General features: G+C 35.3%; 1 pseudogene; it reads right to left on the bottom strand.

The window, feature by feature from the left end:
• Positions 1 to 3905: 3905 nt before the first annotated feature.
• On the bottom strand, positions 3906 to 8517 carry LOC130253287 (uncharacterized; annotated as a pseudogene).
• Between the last annotated feature and the right edge of the window lie 17564 nt (positions 8518 to 26081).

Below are 26081 nucleotides of genomic sequence, written 5' to 3'. Positions count from 1 at the left end.
TCTGTGGGAAGAATGTTCCGCTGGAGCAGAGGAAGGACTCCTCTCCCTGAGCAGTGACAGAAACAGCATGTGGTAAAATGATCATAACCCCCATTCTCCATCTCCCTGAACTGCTGGCAGGGAGGAGGTAGAGCCCATGAAGGAGAAAATATGTTTTTAAGATTTATTTTACTTCTCATTATCCTTCTCTGATTCTGATTGGTAATAAATTAATTTAATGTTCCCAAGCTGAGTGTCTTTTTCCTGTGACAGAAATCCATGAGTGATTTCTCCCTGTCCCTATCTCAATTCATGAAACATTTTTTATGTGTCCTCTCCCTGTCCAGCTGTGGAGGGGAGTGGTAGAGCAGATTTGACAGATACCTGGCATCCAATCACAGTAAACCCACTATACTTTCAACAAGACTTCATTCTGCTTTTTACAGCCCAAGACCTTCAGCATCACACAAAAGTTAATCTATTGTTATACTGATTTAGCTGAAGCTTTATCATTGCTCCTAATGCCACAGTGGTGTTCAGTTTTCCACAGGAAATAAACAGCTAATTTAGAATACTTTGAAACACTGTTAATCATACTTGAAGTTTTTAATTACACACAGTAATTTTGTAATGTTTTAAACATAATGTATTTATGGAATAATTAATTTATTTGTATGCAAGTAAATGTAATCATATTAATGCTATAAAGACAAATTAAAGCACCATAGTTCTTCATTATATAAGTATCCAATCCCAGAATTAAAATACCTCCAAATGTAATTAGAAATAAATGCAGTGTTTTCCAAAAGGCAAATTATCATAACTAGCACATAATCTTGCCACGTTATTATCATAATCTCTAATTCTGAGTAAACACCTCATAAAATTCCAAGGGGACCAAGGGAGGAAAAAGATTAGAGGAAGCATCTCTAGAAGAGCACCTTCATATACTTCAACAGAACTTGTAACATACTTGGATATGAGACTATCAGAAAACAGGAAGAACTTCTTTCTCTTCAGAGATATGGGAGTGTAGATGCAAGTTCTGTGTGAGTGTCTCACAGGACACAGTGATGTATATCAAGTTACCATGGGGAAAGTGGTAGTTCTCCCTCAGCTGGTAACTGCATAGGTGGTAAAGAACAAAGGTGGAGACTTGCTGCTGCAACAGCAAATTTTGTCTTATATCTGTGGAAAGGTTTGCTCCTTACATAAGTATCTTGTCTGAGAGACAAGCAATTTCTGCCTCTGCATTAAAATCTTAAAAATTCACTGCAGTCACAAACTCCTCTATCTACTGTGTGAATCAACTCTTAGGATTTTCTACTGCCATGCAAACAAAACTGTGAGTTTTTGGGCTTTGCAAATCATGATTAGATTATCCAAGAAACTGGTTGCAATTCAACTCTGAATGAGCAGAATAGAAGAAAAAAATTACCTGGAAAATGGTATTTGTGAGTTGCAAGGCACAGAAACTGTAATTGTTTATCTAATACAGAAAAAACCCATGAGTGAAATGCACCCGCACATCTATTTTATACCTAGTTGAAAAAGTTATCTGATACAAGGTCCAGGCTCAGGGACAGAGCCACTCTCATACTGGTGATGTAACACAGCAAGTACAGGAATACTGAATATTGAGTGTAACTGGTTGGGTTTCTGAGGCTGCAGGATGAATTCTGTGGAGAAGGCCCTGAACTACTCTGAACTAGTCACTCTGACAAGATCTGACACCGCCACAGCAACTCATCTTGAATTAACACACAGCAAAGCAAGGGAGACTCCAGTGCCCTGACTTACACCTGCCTAGGAAAGAGCACCTGTTACTGGAGTCATGAAAACAATAGAAAAATATGCCTCCAGAGAAATTGAGGGACACTTATAGAGTGCACCATTTTCTTCCCCTGAAACCATGTTCCCCAGAGATGCTGAGAGAGGAATAGAAGAGCAACTTAGTCATGCCTACATGGCACTAGGCTCTGTCACCTCTCTCTGCAACTAGGACACATCGGACATGTCCAGCAATGGACTAATGAACCAAGAAGAGGAACCAGATAAATACTGGAGACAGATGTGTTTTCTTTCCTCCGTTTTAGGGCAACCTTGCTTAATGTTTCTTTTATATAAAGTAACCTCTTATATAAAGAAATCTGTTGCTGCTTTCAATGAGAGATTGCTAAAGGTCATATCTAACCTAATCCATCCTGTGGTTATAGAGGTTTGTTGTTTTTTAGTTTTGTTTTTTTTTAGCTCACATGATATTCAACCATTATTATACAGCATTTCCATAAGTGGTCATGTAATTTAGCCTACATTCATAAAAAGGTTCAAGCACTGATCTGTAGTCCACGGTTCATCTCTCCTTAGCTCTCTCTTCTGTGGTCACTCAAAACAAGATCTCTACAAGCAAGATAGCCATGTGCTGACAGTGCCTCTAACATACAAAGCATCTGTATCCAAAGGAAGGGGCTGAATCAAAAATCTCTAAACTGAGGATAAAGTGGTCTTGTCAGTGTTCTCACTGAGAAATCATCTGTACAAGAATACCTGATGCTTCTCCAGCACAAAATTTCCAAATTGCATCAGTTTTCTCATGCATGATGTCCACTAGTACAGCACTGTTCTCAACTTTGCAAAGCCTATCTGGTCTTTAAGGCCAGAGATATAAATATTAAGAGTTTAACATTTGGCCAAAAAAAGAAAATGCAAATTTGTCTGTTTCAGGTGCTAGCTACACCTGTCCTTGATTTACTGCCTGAAATACTCCTTCTCCTTGAGATTTTGGACCCATGACTAGAAAACTTTCTTTTTTATCCCTACTGTTTCTACATGAACAAGTATTATGTATTTTAATACATTTTGTTGCTAACTCAGTTTCTGGATGAACGAGAAATATTTTCCAAAGACCTGGACTCAAGGTCATGTGTCAAGTACTCATTTGTGTGTCAGTCTGGTTATGGTTAGACTTATCAAAAGCAGACTGGTCACATCCACACAATGAGTTCTTGGACCTGATTCCTAAATGCACGCCAGATAGTCTCAATGTGTTGGTTTTAATCTGATGTGTTTTTTTGGTTTCAAAATTTTGAAAAAATATTTTTGCACACCACAAAGGCAGTGTTTTTATCATATGGTAGCACAACGTTTTTTATGGGCACTGAAATGGGGTATAAATTAATGTACAGGTGTCAAAGGGTACAAAAGCTTACAAGGCTGACATTTGATGAAAGTATGCAATTAAAGACAAACCCCAGCTCCTCTAAGTATTGTTTTTGGCAGTAATTCTGCATACTTGTCAGCTTTGAAATTGCACAAAGAAACAGAGAAAAAAAGCATGGTGGACTGTACAGGAAGACTGTGCTCAAGCTTGCTTCATAGTATTTTTTCTTAGTAGCACAAATATATTGAATTATTTTCCTCCAAATTCAAGTTAAAACTGGATCTTTGAAGGAAAATCTCTGAGACAAAGAATTTTTTAACATATTCTGGAAGTGTTTCATACCAATTATTTTCAGAAAAATTATTTTACTGGTTAATCTAGATGTAAAAAAAGACTCTGTCACAGTCTCACTTGCATATGACTTTCATGTTCATGACATCAGAATTCATTCTTTAATAATATCCTCCAGTATTCTGTGGTAAAGTATTAATCTAAACTTTGAAATACTAAAATAAGAAATTTGTTTTCTGTGATATTCAGTACCTCAATAAAGCAGACATCTAAAGATATGCATTATGTATTACAGCACTAATTTACTGGGCTTCAGGGATCTGAAATCCCAACATCCATGCCTCAGAACTTCTGCTAGACCTCTGCACTAAGGCTCACAGGCTGCTTGATGCCTGTTTTTTATCCATTGCTGATATCTGGCCAACAACAAAAATTGCCGTTTTTCTAAACTCTTCACTCTTGCTGCAAAATCTCCCTAAGCACCTGGTTCTTTACTTCTATTACTTTGTTCCTTCTCGAAAAGTATCTTATTCCATTCATGAAGGTCTTTGTGCTCTTCTTGGAGAGCCTTCTCCTAACCTTCTAGAGACCCTTTCTTATTTGAAGGGGCATATTCCCTTCTTGCAGAGCAAATTTCTCCTCACTGAGGGATTCCTTTCTTCACAAAGAGTTTTTCCCTCTACCTGAATGTCTTTGTTGTCCTCTTGAAGAGCTTTAAGCTGGTCCTTGAAGGCTTTGTGTTTTCCTCATAAAGCTAAAATCTCATGCTGAAGAGCTTTTCCCTTCAATGCAAATGCTCATTCTTATCCTTTGAGAGCCTTAATGTCTTCTCTGAGGGCTTTATTTTGTTGGCAAGCCTTTTGCTGCTTCTCAAGGTTCTTTGTTTCCTCTGAAGACTCCCTGTGCTTCTCTTGAAGGATTTTATTCTGTTCCCAAAGGACTTTGTTTTGTCTGTGGACACTTTGATTCTCCTGATAGTAGGGTTTGTTCTCAATATGAAAACTTTGTTCTTTTGCTGAAGATTTTGATTCTCTTCTTGAGAGACCAGATTCTCCTTCCAGTTTGGTTAAATCACGCCACTTGACAGGAGGTGGCAAATGGAAGTAGGAGCAGCAGCGATAAATTACTGATTTTCCTCAAAGAATATTTATCCTCTGAGTCAGACACTTGCTCACTCAGGGGCTGTGCTATGGTCCAGGTGCTTCCACCTTCCATAAGCAGTAGTCATGGAACAGGGAATAGAGGTTAATTGCCCACAAATAACAAATAAGTAAGTAAATACATAAATATAGTGCTAAATCAAAAATAAAATTAATTGTAAATCAATAATGACATTTGTCAAGCACTATATATTTTTTGTATGTGCTGAAATTTCACTAGACTAATTTAGTTATACTATTTCCTGTTTATATTCCATTTAGAGTTTAAAAACTATGTCAATCTTTCTCATTATCTAATTTGATTATAACTGAGATAAGGTAGCATTAAGCACTTTTTCTTGTTGTTTATTCCTTATTCTATTCTGCTGCAACAATATAGTATTGTTTAGATTGGAGTAAATGTACAGACTAAGTAGGATTTTTATAAGTTTAATTTCAATATAAAGGACAATATTATAAAATCAAGCATGTTTTGAATATATGTTTGGTGTTTGCTCAGAAACACTTAACACTCAGCTAACATACTGCTCAGTCATATAATTTATACATACAGCTAAATACAAACACACATTTCAGCTGTTCAGAGAAACTATATCTGTGGAGCATCCAGCAGAAAAATTGTAATAAATTAAGGAAATCATACAGTAGTTACTGTTGTGTTTTCCTTGAATCAGTTTGCCATCTGGCAACTCGTGGCAGATCTGTCAGTGAGGCAATCCTCAATGATGTAATTTCAAATGGCACAGCAGCAGCGACACAGAATCAAGTAGCTGTGGTGATCAAATAAGTTGTGTACATCTGAAGTAAATCATGGTTGTTTGTACAGCTAGAGTTCTCTAGAAAGTCAGTCTTTATTTTAATCAATATTTTTTTAATAATTCTCCATCCATTATGTTAATTCAAAACATCATTTTCTGCCTGGCTAAATTAATTTTTTTCCATTGGTATTGATGGCTGCCATGAAATATTTTCTTGCATAAACTCTGAAAGACAGCCTTTGCTCCTAGCTACCTTGGCACAAATTTGGGGTGACTGAACTTGGAGTTATTTCTAAATTATAAGAAATTCCATAGATTAAACATGTATAGTCTCTATATTATTCAAATTCTGACTAGGATTAGTATTCGTAATTCCAAATATTTTAGTGTATTTCAGAAATGTACATGAAAAGTTATATTTAAATAATAAAAGACCATGATGGTAGTGTGTCTGCAATCTTCATTGCCTCCCAGGCAACATTCTTCTTTTCCAACTCAAACAAAATCCATGTATTCTATGACAAGCACTTTGCTTTGTTTGAAAAGAGGATGAATTACTTCAGACACATGAACATCTTAGATTACACTGGTAACTTGTCTACTCCTTATGAATTTGGGGGGGCAGAGGAATACTATATTCCAACTAAAGTATAAACCTGTTTCCAATATTTGTTATCCGATCAAAGTGACTGATATGTGGGGTTTTTTTAATCAGGCACTATGTGCTCAGGATATTAAAAAAGTCCAGTGAGCTTACAATGAGATTTAGCAATTCTGTTTAAATCACTACACACATCACATCATCTCTTTGTACTGTCTCTCAGCTCAGTTCTGTATGTTAATTAGGTAGGGGACTGAAATATGGCGTGTAAAATGCTCAGTAATCCCGGGAGATGAATATATACAATTCCCACTGAAAACTTTACAGGATGATCAGCCCTCCGAATCCTTTTCTCCAGGATATTTGATTCCCCTGCCTGCTCACACAAATTAAATAGGCAATGCAGATGAGTAATACTGAAACCTATAATATCAAACAAGATCAGTATCTTGGGTTCATATATCTTTCCCAGGCTTTTTACCTCACTTTAACTCCTCAAGACTATTAAAATCTTATTTCTCACATGCTTATCACCAAGACATATCTGAATATTATAGTTCAGTTTATTCTTTTCAGCTTCTTTAAAAATGTCATAGTGATTAAAAAGAGGTAGTTCACGTAAATTGGTAGGGCTTGTAGTTGTTTTCATGCTAAAATGTAAAGTTTAAAGTAACAATGGTTATTTTAACATGTAGGCTCTCTTTTTTAGAATTTAGGCATATAAGTAGTAGGAAAAAAATATCAGTTTCAACAAATGACAAAGACTAAGGTCAAATTTTCTCTTCAATCTACATAGTAAAAGAAAGGATAATAGTCTTGTAAAAAAGGGAATTTTATGACTGTGCTCCAGAGCTGGACTAAAATAATGCAGCTGAAATTATACCAATAATTATTTACTCCACTAGAAATGAATGTAAACTTATCCTAACTCAGCTTCATGATGTTTTCTCGAGTCCTGTTGCTGGTCACATCAGTGAAGAGATTGGTACCTGCCCCTGAGCTTCCCATCATGAAGATGTTGAATGACTCATGGAGATCTCCCCTCAGCCTCCTCCAGGATGAACAAACCAAATGACCCCATCCCCTTCTCATGAGGCTTCCTCTCTAGACTTTTCACTATCCTCATGGCCCTCCTCTCAATGCTTTTTAATAACACAATTTCTTCTACTGTGGCACCCAAAACTGCACACAATACTCCAGGTGAGGCTGCCCCAGCTCAGAGCAGGGCAGGACAATCCCCTGCCTTGCCTGGCTGTGATGCTGTGCCTGATGCCCCCCAGGACACAGGTGGCCCTCCTGGCTCCAGGGCACTGCTGACTCATGTTCAGCTTGCCACTGACCAGGACACCCCAGTCCCTTTCTGCAGTGCTGCCCTCCAGCCTCTCATTCCCCAGTCTATTCACACAAACTGCGTTGCCCCATCAAAGGTGAGGAATCCAGCACTTGCCCTTCTGGGACTTCATACAGTTGATATTTACCTGTCTCTAATTTTGTTGAGATTTCTCTGCAGGGCCTCTCTGCCCTTGAGGGAGCTGATCAAACTGCTATTTGGTTATCAAAGTACATGGCAAATATAGAGAATGTGAGTAGAGAGTTCTAAGATGACTAAAGTAGAGATTAAAAGGCATTCTTTTAATATTTCAAATACTCCATCTTACTATTGTAAGTAACTTTTATAGTGAGCTCTATGATTGAAGGTAGTGAGAGTATATCATTGTAATGCATGCTACTGAGAATCACTGCAGCGTGTCAATGTGTGTAAAACCTAACATAATAGTGAAAAGAGTGGCCTAGGCATACTGTGGTTTCAGTTTACCAGTTTTTAATTTTGGTTGTTCTGATCAGAAAGCAAAAAATACACTTTTAAAATAAAGGTTATTCTAGAAATTTTACATTACAATGAAATGCAACAATACAAACTTTTTTATGACACTCACTCTGAACGGATGTACAGCAAAACAGCACACACACAGCATCTGTGAAAGATACAGAAAAATATATTTGAGTTCCTGCTATAAACTAGGAAAAAACTGACCTATAAACCACTCTCACAACCTTTTTGAATACCCTCACTGCCCTCATTTAGCTCCATTGTTCAGTGGAAATGAGTAGCAGAGCAGATATTTCTTAACTTTCCAGGAGACACTAGCTAACAATTCTGATCAAACTCTGACCCCAAAATAGCTAGGCTTACAAAAAATGTCAAGTACATGCAAAGAAAAACATCATAGTTAAAAAAATAGGCTTATGAAATCAAAATCACAGCCATTTTACAGCTTTATATTGCATATGCCAGTTGCTGCTGGATAAACCTGAAAACTCAGACTGGAACCTAAAAACCTAACTGCTGTATTTGGCCCATCTGGCGCTTTTACTATTTCAACAATTTTATGCTGATGCAGCTCCTTTTTTAGGTCATTCAAACTCATGATTTTCTCTCCCAAGTGGATATGAAATTTATGTTGTTTCTTCCAGGAGACTGAAGACCCGGACTAAGACAGATCTTTGCTCTACCTGCCGGAGATTAGTGGAGTACCGCAGAGAGCAAAAGCTGATGGTGCTGTACATCTGTGCATTCAACATTCAGTGGCACCAAGCCACTAGTCTCTTTTCTGCATGACCAACTGACTAATTACTTCACTTGGCCTTTCTGAGTCCCTTCAATTAATGCAATGTGCAGTTGCACACAGTAATGGAGTCACCCATACAGAACAGAATCTGGGCCAGAATTAGGCTCTAAGTCCCAGAAGCACCTGTTACAAACACAGAGTGTCCAGATGGTCTGGTCTTTGTGGGAAAGTGTCAAGAATTGACTTATCAGTCTTTCTTACTTTTGGTTTAAGGTCATAAACATGATTCTTTTGACGCAGAAAGCCAATCATATTTAGGAAAAAAATCCTAACAATACAAAACAAAGAAACAAACAAAAAAAAAACAAATGGAAGGAAGGAAGGAAGGAAGGAAGGAAGGAAGGAAGGAAGGAAGGAAGGAAGGAAGGAAGGAAGGAAGGAAGGAAGGAAGGAAGGAAGGAAGGAAGGAAGGAAGGAAGGAAGATGAGAACCTTAGAATAAATAAAAAATCCACTCCATTTGTAAACCTTAATAACCCAGTCAAGCTCGTTGTTATCATGTTCTGGGCAGGCAAATGGGATTAGCCTGTGATTACAATGCACTCTTCAATATAATTAGATAGATTTATTTAAACACAGCTGCAAACACTAAAAATGTGAAATATTTAGTCACTGTGAATTCCACAGTTTGTAAATTCAAACTTAAATCTCTTATCATCTATTTTGCTTTGATTTTTCATAGAAACACTAGAAAACTTTGCCATTCTCTCACTCTATTTTTTTTTAAATTATTTTAAAAAAATTTTTAAGAACATCAGTTATTTTTCTTTATAACATTGAGGATGTTTCCTGAATGTTAATTCACTTTCTAACAGTGCACTGTTTCATTCATGAATGTATTTTCTCCATTGGCAATAACCATGGAATTTGCATTCCATGCCTCTGAACTGCATGAGATGGAGAACGAAATACAGAATTTTATGTCAGATCCCAAAAGCAGTTAGAACAGCTCAAGAAATAACCAGGAACAATGGCAGTCATGGCTTCCTAATAAGATTAGTTTAATGGAAAAAATAATGGGCAATATTAATAGCAATATAAGCAATAACCACCTGGTTTATGCATTACTGAAAGCTCTTATTTTCCTAATTTATGTCTCCTTCCTTCCTTCCTTCCTCTTTTCACCTCTATATGCCACTCAGTGTGAGAGTAGTGAGAGAAAGAGAGAAAGAAAGAGAGAGAAAAAGAAAGGAAAGAAAGCAAAGAAAGGAAAGAAAGGAAAGAAAGGAAAGAAAGGAAAGAAGAAAGGAAGAAAGGAAGAAAGGAAGAAAGGAAGAAAGGAAGAAAGGAAGAAAGAGAAAGAAAAAGAAAGAAAGAGAGAGATATGAGTAAGGGAGAGAGGAGGTTATTTCAATAGAAGGAAAATTGAATAAAACATATATTTTGCTCACAAATTATTGCACTTGTATCAAATATTTATTATGCTACCTAATGTCTGTAAACTTTAAGAGTTTAAAGCAGTAACTGCCATATCTCTGCATGTTCACTTAATACAGAAAAAGAAAGCACAATTAACTTTCTGAGTTCCTAACTCAAATTTTGACAAGAATAGTAATGAATTATTATCAGCCATATGGGAAGCATGTTTATTTTTATTATTCATAAGTGCTGAAATAATATTGGCTACTATAAATATGTAGGAGACATCCAGTCTTTTTAATCATAAATTACAGTAACTAACAGCTATCAGCAATAATTATGGATTTTTTTTATTTGATGCATTATTTTACTTCGACTTTTGAGAAACATTAATATATACTGATGAAAATTCCAGTATTTTCAATGGCTCAAGAGACATATGCTACTTGAAATAAATCTAAATTAATTGATTAATGTGATGTTTTAAAATGTGAATAATAAATATTTTCTGTATTTTTGGAACATTTTTTTACAGAACCAATATTTGAATTTTAAAATGTGAAAAGACCATGGTAGTGACATGAGGAAAGGATTATCCCAAGGACAGAACATGCAGTGTTTGCTATTATAAAACGTGATAAGAAATCTAAGAAGTTATTTTTGTAAAACAAATGGAAATACAACATAGGGCATTGTTTCAGAAAGGCTGAGTCATGCCTCATTATGCTTCATCCTCACTTTATTTATGTAGAAAACAGATTAAATACAGCATACCCTGAGTTCTGAGAAAGAACAGAGTGGATCCACTGGGGAAAGGCCACAGCTGTGGCACTTACCTGGACATTTCCTTTTAAATGCATAGCTGTGCATTCACCTGGTTATTTCTGAGCAGTCAGATGTGGAGAAGAGCTCACCTTCAACGCCACAAATGTAAGTAGGAGGGCATGATAAGGGAAAAACACTGGGATGGATCCAACCACCTGCCAGAGGTGAGGCTGCTGCAGTTCTGTGCTCCCAGGCACAACCTGTAGTGAAGCTGAAGACACAATCAACAGGCTCATAGGTCACACATGGTCACCACAGATATCATGGAATCATTGAATGGTTTGGGTTTGAAGGGAGCTTGTAGAACACCTAGTTCAAATCCCTCTGCCATGGGCAGGGATGACTTTCACTAGGCCAGGGTAAGCTCAAAACCCCATCTAAGCTGGCCTCTCACAGCAAAGAATTTCCTTCTAATATCTAGTCTAAACCTACTCTATTTTAGCTTGAATCTATTCTCCCTTGGCTCCTCTCAATAGTCCATCTCTGTTGTAGGCTCCCTTCAGGTACTGCAAGGCTGTGATTTGGTCAAACCCACATTCTTTTTTTCCAGGGTGAATATTTATATATACACATATATATATACTGAACATAAATACTGAATGCACTGAACAGCAAACTATTGACACATGACTGGGCTTTTTTACCCCCTTACTCATTAATTTATCAATCCTTGCTCCTCCCCAAATCACTTAAATCTATTTTTCCTTCCTTTCATCCCTTCTCAAAACATCCCATATTAAGTCATGTGCATTGCTGAAACATTCAACTCTCAACCACTATATGGCCCTATTACCACCTGTCACTGAAGGTGGGGTAACTGAGGTTCTTGTCAATAATCAATCACTTGGGGTGAACTGGAGTGAAATATCACTGAATTACCAGTGTTTATATATGTATATGTATAGCAGGTTTATTTCAGAAAAATTTGGTTGCATTGGAAAGGAGATACATAACTGTTTTGGTTATTGTCTATATATAAGTATAAAGACATCACTTAAGAAAATATAAAAGGAAAAGAAAGAAAGAGAAAGAAAGGTAAGAGCAGGTAGCAAAGATGTCACTACCTGTGAATCTAGCAGCAAGGCTTGATTGTTGCAGTTTCTATATCCATTGGTTACACTCTTGATCCATCAGGCATGGAGGAAGCTCCCAAACCACCAAATTCAATGGGTTAATGTTGAAATGGAAATGCATGGGTATCTCCCCTGGGGAGGAAATTTTGCACTGTCTACTGCAACACTGTGGGTCATGTGCAGTCCTCTGGTGCAAGGCCCCAGAAATGAGTCTGGGGATCTTTGATGATTTATGGTCCCTTCTAAGACATGACAGCTGCCTCTCACCTCAGCATAGTTAAACAGCTATGTTCCATCAGAAGGGATAAAGTCCCTCAAGCCTATGTATGAATGTCCCAACACCTTCCCAGAGGGAAGTTCTGTGACTAGGAAAGCTGTGTAAGAGAGCACACTGGCATGATAAACAGCCCTATCCCACCTTGGAAGATCTGCTTCTTATCAGTCCATGTTGGCTGAAAAACAGCTTCTTGCCAATCAAAGGCTATTTTTTCCTGGTCATCAGTAATAAGGGCAGAGTATTATTTGGGCTCCCCTTCCCCCTATTGTCTTTCTGTGCTCTGCTGTGGTTGTGGAGGTAACCTCTTTCCACATTAATTAGTATGTATATCTGTACACAGTCAGTCTGCTCAGCAGTCTGTTTCTAGAGACCAGCTTCCTCCAGTGAAAAATGTGAACTGACTGAGAGTGACTGCAAATAATCACAACTGCAAAAAAATATGTATTTTAAGGCCACCACTTCTATTTGGACAGGTGTGAGGCTGGAGGAACTGCTTTGCCAACTGCTGTGCCATCACCCATGCAATTGTTTTAGAGCAAGGAATAATGCAAGAATTTAGCTGCACTTTAACATGAATGATTATGCTAAAGAAATCTATCATTCTTCCTAAATAATAGCAGTTAATAAATTCATCTTTCTGGTTGTTAACTGCAAACTATATATATAATATAAACATGCTTATAAATTCATATGTACCATTTATATATATATATATATATATATATATACAGCATAATAGATACATGCAATATTATATATGTATGATTAAAAATGAAAAATTAGATGGTTTCGTGTCCTTTTTTTTTTGTTTATTTTCATCTCACACAGTATGAAATTTATCTCACCTAAATTCTGATGGCTAACAGCTAAGCATTTAAATCCAAAAAAGATCATGACAGACCTTCTTCATAGTCATGTCAGAGAAATACATATCTCCAGGGTGATATATATCTACTGATATAGGCATCTAAGGGAAGTAAATGAATCAGTAATATCATCTAGATACTTTTGTTAATTAATTCAAGCTGACTAGCAAAGCTTAGATATTGGTATTTTAGGTGAATAAAGTAGTTAGAATCCAGCATCACATAACAAAGGTAGAAAGCAGCTGTCAGAGAACATCTTCACATCCATCTCAAATGTGAAATTTTCTTTTATTACATTCTTTCCATAAGGCAAAACGCAATAAATGATCCAGAAATTAAATGTTGATAGCATTTTCTATTTCCTTAGAAAATGACTTTGTGAAATTCATAGTCATGAGCAAGCAGGTCATTTAAAAGAATAAGACCTAATTTCCTGGAACATACCAAATCAGTATCTGACAGAGAAAAGACATTTTTACAGTATCTTCCTAACTTGATTTGACATAAATATGAAGGAAGAATTAACATCCCAAAGCATGTCATGCCTCCACTCCTACCTGTTCAATCAGAGACAGGCTGAAGCTGCAGCTTTCCTCATCATTCTTAATAACAGAAAAAAATCAGTTCCTCAAAGATACACCTGAAATCAAAGTCCTCATTTAATTATACTTGCTTTAAAAAATCCCTATAACCTTTCTAAGAATCATTAACAGTCTACTATACTCAGAGCTCTTCATCTGCATCTTCATCTCTGAATAAACACCATGACAGAACCTGAAGTCAGATAAATACCCCACATTTGGATTAGTTGCATAGAATCCCTTCACAATAAAATGGATACTTAAAGGATGTAATCCATCTTGTATGAAATTTGGCATCTGAAATAGACTATATCAATTGCTCCTTGTTGTGGGAGACAGGAGGAGAGGTTTTCTCTTTCTTCTTTCTCTTTCTCTTTCTCTTTCTCTTTCTCTTTCTCTTTCTCTTTCTCTTTCTCTTTCTCTTTCTCTTTCTCTTTCTCTTTCTCTTTCTCTTTCTCTTTCTCTTTCTCTTTCTCTTTCTCTTTCTCTTTCTCTTTCTTCCTCTCCCTCTCCCTTTCCCTAAGATGTTACTATAACTTTCTTGGGGAAAATACTGTTTTAAGAAGGAGATATCAAAATGGCAGCATTAGTAACTGAGGCAGAATAGACTTAATGTGATTATCAAGATCAAATGACAACATTATCTAGATGATATACAATGCTTGGAGGAAAAAAAAAAGTATTACCTGCTCAATGTAGTCCCAAACATGCAAAATAATTTTTTACTAATAAATTCTTTACCACTGCTAACAAAGGGAGTACATGATAATACAAGCAGAGTTTGCTGAAATCTTGAAGCATGTGCAATTTGTTGCAAAATATGTAACCTGGAAAACAGAAGCAGCAATTCCAGGAGAAATGCTTTTTCCATAATTCATTAGATCTCTATATTTTCTCTTCACCCAGTGGCTTGGATGTGCGTGACCTTAATAACTTCAGTGATATCACCTCTAAATTACAGTGCAATGAGATAAGTCATGCTATCAATGGTACATTGTGCCTATCTGAAAGATTGCCTTAGACGCTTTAGAGCTGAAATCCAAACAGCTTTCTAAAGAGAGATTTTTTTTCCCTATGAGGTTCTTGCAGACAAAAAGCAAACACTCTACTGGCAGATAACTTTTGGTCTTAGTACTATACTGCAGCATGATTATCTTCTGGTTCTGCTTGTGCATGCAATACTCAAACAGAGAGCTATCCTAGCAGAGTCACTATTTGCATGATAGAAAATCTAATCTTGTGGGACATTTTAGGGAGCAACTGAGGCTTACATCTGTTACCTACATGATGTTTTCTAAAAGTGAAGAAGGGTGTGTAACTCTATTGCCTGAACAAGGTGGCATCTTAGATATTGCATATTAACATGTGGCTGATACCTGCCAGCCAGAGAGTTCCCAATTCTCCTGAAGGTCCTGTATCATATATTCCAGCCTAACCCAGGTGTTGCATATATTTTAGTAATTTAAATGGTGCTACTGACCTATGACTACATGACACTACCCAAATTGTTCCCTTGATTTGCCATGTGAATTAATCTTGAGTTGCAGACATGGAATCAACATAGAGTTACAAAATCTATGGGAAGAAGAGCATTCAAGCAGAGACAGGTAATATTCTAAAATTCCACAAGATCCTTTTGGTTTGTAAAACCTGCCAAAGTTTGAATATGTTAAAAAACATTATCTCAGCCCTGTAAGGCAGAGGAGCATATTGAAAACCTCCGTGGCAGTCTCCTCTAAAACGTCTTAACATATCAAACTTAGCCTGACTGCTGCCAGCACGGTTGTATTTTTTATTTTTTTTCCTGAAAATGCTGTACTGACAGACTCACTTTCCCCTTTCTGCTGTTATCAGCAGCAGAAACAACAAATGCCTTTATCTTCCTCAATTCTTCTTTAGTCTCCCCATAAGGCCAGAATGTGTCTTTTATCAACCATTTCCTTTACATCATGTTCTCTCTTTTGCTTCTGATTTTTTCTTTGACCTATTGAATCCTTTACTGGTAGTCCTTGTCAGCTATCACTCATTTAAGCAGCTAAAATTAGTTTTGTAGTACTGTCCTCATTGTGTCAATGTCTCCTGCTCAATCCCATAAAAATGTGTGATGTAAGCACAGGATTTTGCCTGTTAATCACACTGCAAAAGGGACTGCAGTTTAAATTGGTACTACAATGGAAGAGACATGTATGTAAAAAGTAGTGGCTCTCATACTCTGAACCTGTACAGCTGCAAGTGAAGTAGCGTAAATAATATGAATCTGCTTTCCACTTCAAATTGTTACTATACTCAACTTCATCAACCTAGCATCTAATAACTTCTTAGGAAGGAAAATATATTAAACTTCAATGCATGTGCAGTAAAATTCTGCTGTAATAAAAAATACATAAGGGTCAATTTGTCTCTGGACAATGATCTTAAAGGCAATAAAAGTAATACAACTTGATAAAATCTGCAAGGCCATCAGGATCTGACTTGTCCTCATTTTCTGTCTGCACTGCACAGGGCTCCTGGTCTGTTGGTGCCCCCCAGTCCCAAGAACTCATGTATCTGAAATTATGACTGAAATACAGACAGATATCTACATAATTAATGTACATCTGAACACACTTGATGCAAGCCTAAATATTTGACAATAATTTTTATTAAGACTTTGGCATAATTTTATTTCATAATAATCATGGGTGTGCTACATAAATTGTAAAATCCAATTATTACAGAAGTTAAGTCGAAATATTAAGAATTTTTTTTTGCATTTTGATGTTAAATTAAGAAGGAATTGAATCTGGAAGAATGCCAGGTTATGAATATAATTTCAAGGTATAAGAGATGCAGTTTCTGACAGTTTCTGATAAAAATAGTATTTTGCAAAAATAGCTTTTCTTGCTCATAATTACTGTATAGTAGCACAAAGATATAATACTGTGTAGTTGTGTGAATGCAGTGAATTCATTGCTTAAAAATAGATCTGCACAACAAAATTTCTCTTCTCAAGTGATAGATATTTATTCAGCTGCATTTTTCTTCATTTTACAAAGGACAGGAATTTCAAATTATGTACACAGCATACATTTATGGGTTTTGAAAATATTTATATTCCTCCTGTAAAATAGCTTTGAATTCCACTGTACTGAAAAGCAGAGTCACTAACTGACAAGAAAACATTTGTATCCAGAATTTCAAAGTATTCAACACTAATGTTTAGGACAGATATAGAATCTCTCTTCCAGAAGTAAGAATGCCTGATAATATAACTTTAATATAAGCAAGAAGCATAAATATCTATTACTACAGATTACATAATGCATTTATTCTTGCTTTCTGAAAAAGACATGAGGTATACTCAGGATTTTTGACAAGCACTCATTTTTCTGCTGTGCTAATTTTAATTCCTTAACATATTATTTTGGAGGACTGAGAAAAATTAAGAAATAAAATTTTCTGAGAGCTAGGATATTTATAAAGTATTTTACATTGAGAACTCTTTACTTAAAAATGGAAAATCCCAATAATCAAAAGCTCTTAGACAAACTGTTAAGTTCTTGTTTTGTTTTTGCTTCTTGCAATCCAAAAATTGATATTAAAATTAAGTGGATCACAATGATAAACTCTAACATAACTATCCAATCTCTGAAATACCAGCCTGCCATACATATTCTAAAGAGTTTGGATAGATTTTCATTATTTGGGAATGCCATAGAGATCCTTATGTGTCTGGATATAAGAACAGTTTGTACACAAGCAAGTAATGCAGCACTTATTTACCATGTAAAGGTAAATATTGTCACATAGGAGACTTAAGTCATGAAAAGCGAAAATGAAATACTAATGTGATGTTCTATAGCATTACTTTTCTAGCTGTCAACTTTTGTTGGGAATCTGCACTTCTGGCTTCTTGATAGTAGAGTTGTGACTATGCATAGAAGATCATTAAGTTAGGAGACAATGATGTAATCTCAGCCAATAGGAAAAAAATACCCAAAAGATGAGTAGATTTCAAATGCACATGGTTCTAGATGTTCTTATATACATTTTGGAAGTCACCAAAAATTTGGTCAATACAGTTCCAAATATATAGAAGACTGAAACCTAAGTCTTATAACCCAGAGAGAGGAAGTTGATGGTCAAATGGAATACCAGAATATCTCAGAATATCTTACATAGAGCTAAATAACTACAAATAGGCAAACAAATGATCTTCACTCTATCAGTACATGCCTGAGGTTCTTTAATGATACTAAATGGAATCACCTTCAAAAGATCAAATGGAGAAACACTTTGATGGGATAGAGAAAACGAAAAATGCCAAATATTTGCAATTCCATCAAGTTTAGAACACTGTATTTTGAATGTGGTCTAAATAAATATAAGCAGAGGTTTTCTACATAATAAGGAAAGTTGTGGCTTAAACAGGCAGATGTCGCCAAACAGTGTTCCCTACATAAAAAATATTAGAATTTCACAAACCTTTCCTTAGTAACTTACACTTCTTCAGACTGCCTGAACATTAACATCCAGTACCATTCAGGATGCTCTGGAGCTAACCAGATATACTAGTATGGAAGTGGGGGAGGCAACCAGGACCCTGGAGAGATCCTGCCCTTCTGCTGCAGCTGCTGGAGGATGTGTAGAGTGTGGCAGTTGAACTGGGAGGCCACTGGCTGTTCAGATGAAAGGCTAGATGGCTTCCTTTGGGGATGCTAGCAGTGGTGCCACAGGAGTCAAGTAAAGATCAGATGTCTAGCAATGTTTCAAAAGAAAAAAGTGTCCTACATGACTTCCAGAATATTTTCCAACTTAATTTGTGTTTAAAAAATAAAATCCAAATATAATGTTACATTTATACATAGATCAATCAAAAAATCTGTATCTATATTTGAAACCTGCATTTTTAATAAAAATTACATCAATCACATGAAAACAGAAACCTTTACAGTGCACTATCTAAATCTCAAATGAAGCCCTGCAAAAGAAACAGTTACAATATTTTAAAGAGAATTAATTTTGATGCAACTTTGTGGGGTGGAGGAAGAGGTGATTTGAGGTGGTGCAGTCACCCCACTTTAAGCTTCCTCATTTAATAAGCTAATTCAACCTACATGAGAAATAGATATAAATCAAATATCTGTGTCTATTCAGGGCAAGTATCTGTCACTTCCAAATGATGTAAAGAAATACAAAATTATAATTTTAAGGTAAAATTATTCCATAGAATAAATCCATTGATGCCAGCAGAATTATTATGCATATGCATTTGCTTTCCTGTCATAAGTGGCATAAGGAAAAGAGAGAAACAATTTTACAGAGCTTCTAAATTAGATCCATCTCATCTCTCCCACCTATTCTGTCCCAAATTAATTCACCCTTTTCTGCAAGTAGCAAGAAATGAAAAACAACCCAAACTACAACCACACTTCCTGAAACACATTTGTCAGTGACAATTTTGAATGGAACATTTCCTACCTAAACAGGTAGTTGATTAATTTGTTCATGTTTAAACAAGAACTCTAGAGGCAGAACCAAAAACCATCTTTGTTTTTCAGAACACAGAACCTGGAATAGACACAGTCCTGATCTAACTGGAAAGGCTGAAGAGACATGCAGCCCCATCTGTGCAATCAGTGCCATAAGTGCCACGGAGGAGAGAAGGAGGGGTGAGGAATTCTCAGTTGCTGCTTTCCCATGCATTGCCTACAGGATCTGAGGATCTGTGTTCAAACTAAATTAAAATATCAAACCAGGTTTGAAGCAGTGATTGTTATTGGTATGGATAAAAGGCCAGCTTGGGCAATGGTGAATTTCCACTGAAGATCAGTTCTGGGGAGATGATGTCTAGTCTACGGTTTATGAATATTACATGGTGATTACATGGTGATGACCATGGCAAAATAGAATGTTTGGTGCATTCCTCTTGATAAACTAGTTTGTGACAGTACTGGCACAAAAAAATGCATTTTGAAACTGCTTTCTCCAGGTTACCCAGTGCTTTTGAACTAAAGTCTTTGTTGCCAAGAGGAGCCCACACTGCTCCAATGATGATACTATATTTTTCCTAGTGACCTGAAATGTTTTCTTTTTTCCCTTGCTCCCATGGCTTTTCATCTGTGTACTGATGGAAGCAAAATATCTATTCAGAAAAAAATATGGATTCATTTTTAGTTGTTTTGCTGTAGTTTGTTGCTGTTTTCTTTCTTTTTTATTTTTATTTTCTTTTATTTTTTTTAATCTATGGCCAATTGTTAAAATCTATCTAAATACATGGATTTTTGAAGATTGTCATAATATTACTGATGAAAAGACACACAGAAAAGATATTTAGTAAAATTTTCCCTGACACTTTTTTTTCTTAACTGTAAAGAAAATTACTCCCATAAAAGAATTGAAAAAAAATCATAAATCCAAATACACAAAAGCAAATGAAACCTGAGTGTTCAGCAATTTTCTTAGAGAAAAGCAGTGTCATAAAAAGTGAGCTGTTATTTAAAAATAAATCTGTGAAGCACAATGCAAGACAATGCCAAATTGCATATGCTATTATTTTGTATGTGCAACAGGACTAGTTTTAGAGCTTCATTGGCAATTGTCTGTTTAATTAGGCTTGCAGTACTGCACATCCAAATACCCTGTGTTTAACTCACACTTGGACTAATAGTTGAAATTGCTCCTGAGGTAGTATTTCTGTGTATTTACATTCATGCAGTTGCACATTAGTGTGGCTCAAAATGCATGCTTTAAATGGACATAGTCACCAGACAGTACTCAGCCAACAGGACAAAATAGTCAGCTTGCTTGCTTTTAAAGAGGTGTAAAATTAATCCAGGAGATGTCTGTCACAGTCACTGAGAGATTTTTTTTAATTATTTCAATTGGAAACTTAGGAGGTTTAAAAATTATTTGGTTATTGTGGAGTTTTGATTGGAAAGTCATTATATTTATCCTGGAATAAATGAAATCAAGATGTCTCACATGTTGCTACTTCACATATTTCATGTTCACATTCTGTACTTGTTTTGAGACATGATTAGAATATGTCCTGCACCGTTTCCAAATGGTAAATGGTCAAAAAGTAATGATGAGGAATCACAGGAACCATGGGTGCTGAATACAGCACATGAAGGAAAGTGTAGAAAAGACAAGAAATTCATTAATTCACTAATTGCATTAGTTTTCAAAATTCACAAAAACAAAAAAAGGAATTTGGAATATACTGATGGAAAATATAGGTTTTCAATCAACAAAAAGCATTTGAGTTTTTTTTAAAAAAAACTAAATGGCAGAAATGTGTCCTGAAAAAGATGATTGAAAAACAATACATCATATGTTTATTTTTTCACATTTCAGAAATTCATCTGGTGAAACCAAACACATTTAAAATAACATCATTTTAGCATCATCATTTTAGTCTAATGAATTCCAATTGAAAGAAAATAAATAAAAAATTTAAGTGAAGATAATTTTTATACTTTGAAAATATCACTTCCATTTAATTTCATGGCAATGAAGAAATCAATAAGAGTGAACACATGATCAACTCAGATCTCATTTCACACTGCTTATTTTCTGTATATTCTGTATGATTAAAGTCACAGGAAGCTAAGGAGTTAAGCATTCATACAGTTGACCTATATTAACTACTAAGAAATGCCAGTTACTTAGTAAGAAGAAGGAAGGAAGACTTCTAAAGAGTATCTAACTTTGTGAATTCTTCCAAGACATCAGCTGGCTACAGTAAAAGATGTCTTTCTCTAATGTAGACTCCTGCACTTGGGAAGCAAATTTATGTGTTCATGATTTGGAGCTGAAAAGCACTTAAAACTCCTAGTGTTGAAATTTTAGAATTTAGTTGAGTTGGCTTCTAATTATTATGCACTTCTTATCTGACAGTACTGAAAAAATTAAAGTAGAAGCAAACTCTCCATCTGTGAAGACAGTCTGTATGAAAAAGATTTCTTGTTTGGTTAAAGCTGACACTGGTTCTGTGATTTTCTGCATTTAAAAGACTTAAATTTAATGACTGCCATTAAGCATAAATGCTGCAGTAGTTAATCTCATTCTCAAACTGTAAATATATCTAGCATTTGTGGGTACTGAATGATTAATATTCCTTTACATAGGCTCCCAGACTGTGTCTATAAAAGTATTTTTGGTAGAAGGCAAATGTTTCCATCTGTATTTTATCAGTTATATCAATACATATACATTTTATCAGTGATATAAACACTGTTTATACATATACACACAGCCACTTCTTACTAGGTGATATAGAGCTCAATAAAGGAACTGGAAGCGTTGCCTTAAATTTTACAAGTAGTCTTTTGACAGGCCCATTTTTTAATTTATACACTGAAGGATAATCAAGACTAATTTAAGTTGTAATTATTCAGTACAATGTCTGAAATGATATTAACTTTCACAAAAGTTTTATTTTTAGTAACCTCTGTTTAATCTGTCTAGCAAAAGCAGCAGACACACTTTGTACTCTGCTATCCAGTAGAAGATGATACCAGAAACACAATAGATACTAGAAAGTTTTATTAAAAGTAGTGTAATAAGCAGAGACTGTGGATTAAAAGACACTGTTCTGATGTCTAATGTCTCTTTTGCTTAGTGTCTACTTTTCTTGGTTCAGAGATATAAACCTCCCCCAAAACTTAAAACTTCTAATGAGAAAAATCAACCTGTCTACCTGTGGAAAATAAGAAAAGTATACTTGTTTGGGCACTGTGTGTGGTGTGAAGATGGGGTGTTTATTTTTCCTGTGTGTTTCAGCTGCAATTTCAGCAGAAGTTTCTTAAGGCTTCTTGCTTTCAGTATTTCTTGCAAGTTTTTCTTGCCAGGGAGATAATTATAACAGTAAATCCTGGTTTAGATATCAAAATATAAATATACTTAACTATATATGATCCTATTTAAAGAATGTGGTTCTCATTGGTAGTACTAAAAACACTAATTATGACTACTTTTAGATTTGGTGCAAGTCAATCTCCCTTAAATCTACCCACTGCATTGCACTTCTTGTGCTGGGAAATTTTATTTTTCCTAAATCCATTTTAAAACAAAATAAAATATCGGGAGGGTTTTTCTGGGTTTTAGGTTTTCTTAATAGCCCAAGGGAAATCTAGCCACACGTATTTTCTTTTTCTCAGTTTGAGATGCATCCTGAAGGAAATTTTTATCTTTCTGCTGGAGAATATGGCATTTTTGTCTGAATTTCAAAAGTTGTAATGAGATTGGTGTTCAATGAAAAACCATTTTATAAAACCTCTCACTCACAGTAATGTTTTTACTCCCCTTAGTAGTGTCCCTGCTGAATAAATCATATTTCTAAGCTGATTTTACTGGTTACTAATGCTTATAAAATGAAAGTACTGATGAATAACAGTGTTATTCAGTATTCCTATGACAATTTCAGGATTTTTTTTGGCTAGACAAGAATCATACAACACAGGAAATAGACATGACATCCCTTTAAAAGGGAAATATTAAACATTATTATTATATCTGAGATCATCACATTGTTAATTTAGGTTTTATTTTACTATTTTTCTTTTTTACAAGTTCAAGAAGAGTTTATATTGTTATCATATGAGCCCTTTGCTAATAGTGTCAGTTATATCCCAGTTCTAAAATTATTTCCATTACAATAATGTCTGAAACCTGTTAGGTGGTATCAAAACAAGTTAGAAAAAAGCACCTAATTTTATCAATTATTTGGTTAGTGAGTTGAAAAGTATGGCAAAATAGAGAACTCAATACATGTAAGAATGCCAAGAGATATCTTTGTAGAATTTAGACCCCTAATTTTATTGAACAGTCTATTTAGCTCTGATATTGTATTACAAATATCAATTAGACTCCTTTGTAACTTTGATTTACCAGTTTAGTAAAAAATGTTTTTATATAGCCAACCCAAATGAAAATTCATAAAAGAAAGGGAAACAGTGCAGTATTTCCTTTCTTTTAACATCTCAAAAGTAGTTGTCACTGACTTAAGTGCTACATATTTCCATTTTCATCCTTTGAAATATGATGGCCAAATTCCATTTTAGCAGAGATGAATTTTGCATTCTTCTACTTCATGGAATTTTTGGCCTCAACAAATCACCAACTTAACATTGTAGTAGAAGTAGGTTTAGACATGCACCTTGTAGAGAGGTCATTCTTACTCTTTATAGCTCAGGGTTTACTCCTACAAAAGCTTTGCTTATGCTGTTTTAGCAAGGAAAAGAGACAATATTTCAAATGTTTGCTTGGCAGGAGTCATTGCAACATAGTCTGGAAGAAGGTAGCTAATACTGGCTTGCAAATTGAATAGTATCAGCATCATAACACATTTATCAAGGAATGCAAAAATAAAATCCATGGGATTAGTAATGATAATTTTCACAGAGTTCACAGAATAGTAGCAGTACAATTTGCAATGAATATCCAAAACCTGTATCCATGGAAACATCAGTCATGATCTAATACCTGAAATTAATAATGTAACATTTCAGGTTAAGTATTCCTGTAACTCAAAACTGTTCAATTCAGGCAAGATAGGCATAGTTTAAAAGACTGACTTAACACAAAGTCCCTCCTAAATCTGGCCTAAGGGAACACTTCATAATTTGACTTTTATAGTAGCAACAGATATGCTGTCAACTACTAATATCAGTTATGTGTGCATATTAGAAAAACAAATAAAATCTGGTTTTATAATGATTTGTACATATTATTTATGTCACCTTTCAGATACCAAAGATGGAGTTCACTTGACAGGACAGCTATTGCTCCAGGAAGACAAAAATCTCCTTTAGCTGTGGTACCAGATCCACCACTCTGATGCCAATGGCCAAGATGCTTCACTAAGTCCTAGATGTCACCATGTGCAGTGTCCCTTAAGACTGCAGGAAAAAACTGTTCTCTCTTAAAACCTCTGATACCACATGATCCTGAATATTGTCCTGGAAAACTCTACTTGTTGTTGCTGGATCCATAAGGATGAGTATAGCTTCACATGAAAATGATCTGATATGTGTCATTAACAGACACACAATGAAGGATATTTGTCATAGGCTCCTTGAAGCCATCTCACAAATTTAGAGCAGCACCATGACCTGTGGAGCAGCAGCATCTGGTTTGTGGGACAAAAGAGAGATGGTTTCATTTTGGTGCAACCAGGAATCACGCTATATGGTGAGACAGTCCATCTTGAAAATGAAATTTCCCAGATGGGTACAGCTGCATTATTCATCCTTCATTGCCACTCCCCAAATTCAAACACAGGTCAGAAAGGAAATTGTGTGTTTTGAGAGAAATGAATTCAAAGTGCTAATGACAGTTACCTAGTGATGACAGACATACTCCTTTTGTTGCTATTTTACTTTTAATTTGGAGCCTGCTAGCAGGGAAAGTTTTAGGGGAGGTTATTGTATTTAAATCTTTTATTTGTTAGTTTCTTGTACTGGGGCTTATTTTAGAGCAGTCCTACTATATTATTATTCTCCCTGTCCCGTACACTCTCATATCTATTTTGTTTTTTTCCTACTCATGGTGACATACACTGCATCATCTGGTAGAATGAAAATTGGAACAAATAGCCTTTGATGGCAGAGCCACAGCACAAGTGAAAGTTTTGTATAATCTTTTAGACTATTCTTCACATTTTACATTTCTGTCATGACAGCTTCATTTAAACCTCATGCAATCTTAGGGGAAAATGGAAATAGGTTATCTTTATTTTTAAATGATGTGACAGGACTAAAATCAAGGAAATGCCTTCCCTGACTGCAAAATCATATTTTCAAGAAAACTTTTTTTATTACAGCAATATCAGCTATATGTAAAAAGTTTGAGATGTCATTTCAATTAGATAAATGAAAAATTAAATATAAGACATTCCCTAGCTGTCAGTATTTTCAAGCTTTCTGTGCAACTTGTCTGTATGTACATTTTGTGTTACAAAATGTACATAATGCTTACAATATTTTTTATTCACTTGAATGAACAAAGATATATAAATTATAGCATTGTACCAACGGGAATGGTAGAAAATATAAGAAGAAGATAATCCTAACATGCTTTCCATATTAATGAACTTCATGTTGTATGTTGGAATATATAACATGTCATGCTTGGGGTCAGATACAAAGAACATAATTTCCCACCAGAAGGTTTCCAAGGGGGGAAAATATAGTGTAGGTTGGTTTGATCTAATTTAAGTTTCATAATGCACTTGGAAATTAGTCTAAATTCAACATGGAATATTGCTGACAAATTAAAATCTGGAATTTAAATAAGTTTGTGGCTATTCAGTATGAGATATTGCATCTTTGGTATTTCATTAGTAAGTGGAAATGCTGTAATATCTAGTAAGGGAGGACAGTTAGATCTTCTGCATTATGAATCAGATATCTGCCTACATAGCAAAATTTCAGCTTGATTAATAGGTAAGTCTTGTTTTAAGTTGTTTACATGCAGTAACATTTATAGGGAAACATATTTATAGAAAAGCAACAAAGTCATCAGGAAACAGTGTGGTTT

The sequence above is a fragment of the Oenanthe melanoleuca genome, chromosome 1 (genome assembly GCF_029582105.1).
Source record: "Oenanthe melanoleuca isolate GR-GAL-2019-014 chromosome 1, OMel1.0, whole genome shotgun sequence".
NCBI classification, from domain to species: Eukaryota; Metazoa; Chordata; class Aves; order Passeriformes; family Muscicapidae; genus Oenanthe; species Oenanthe melanoleuca.
Note: the sequence above shows the minus strand (reverse complement) of the source record. Positions and strands in the feature narration are given on the sequence as shown.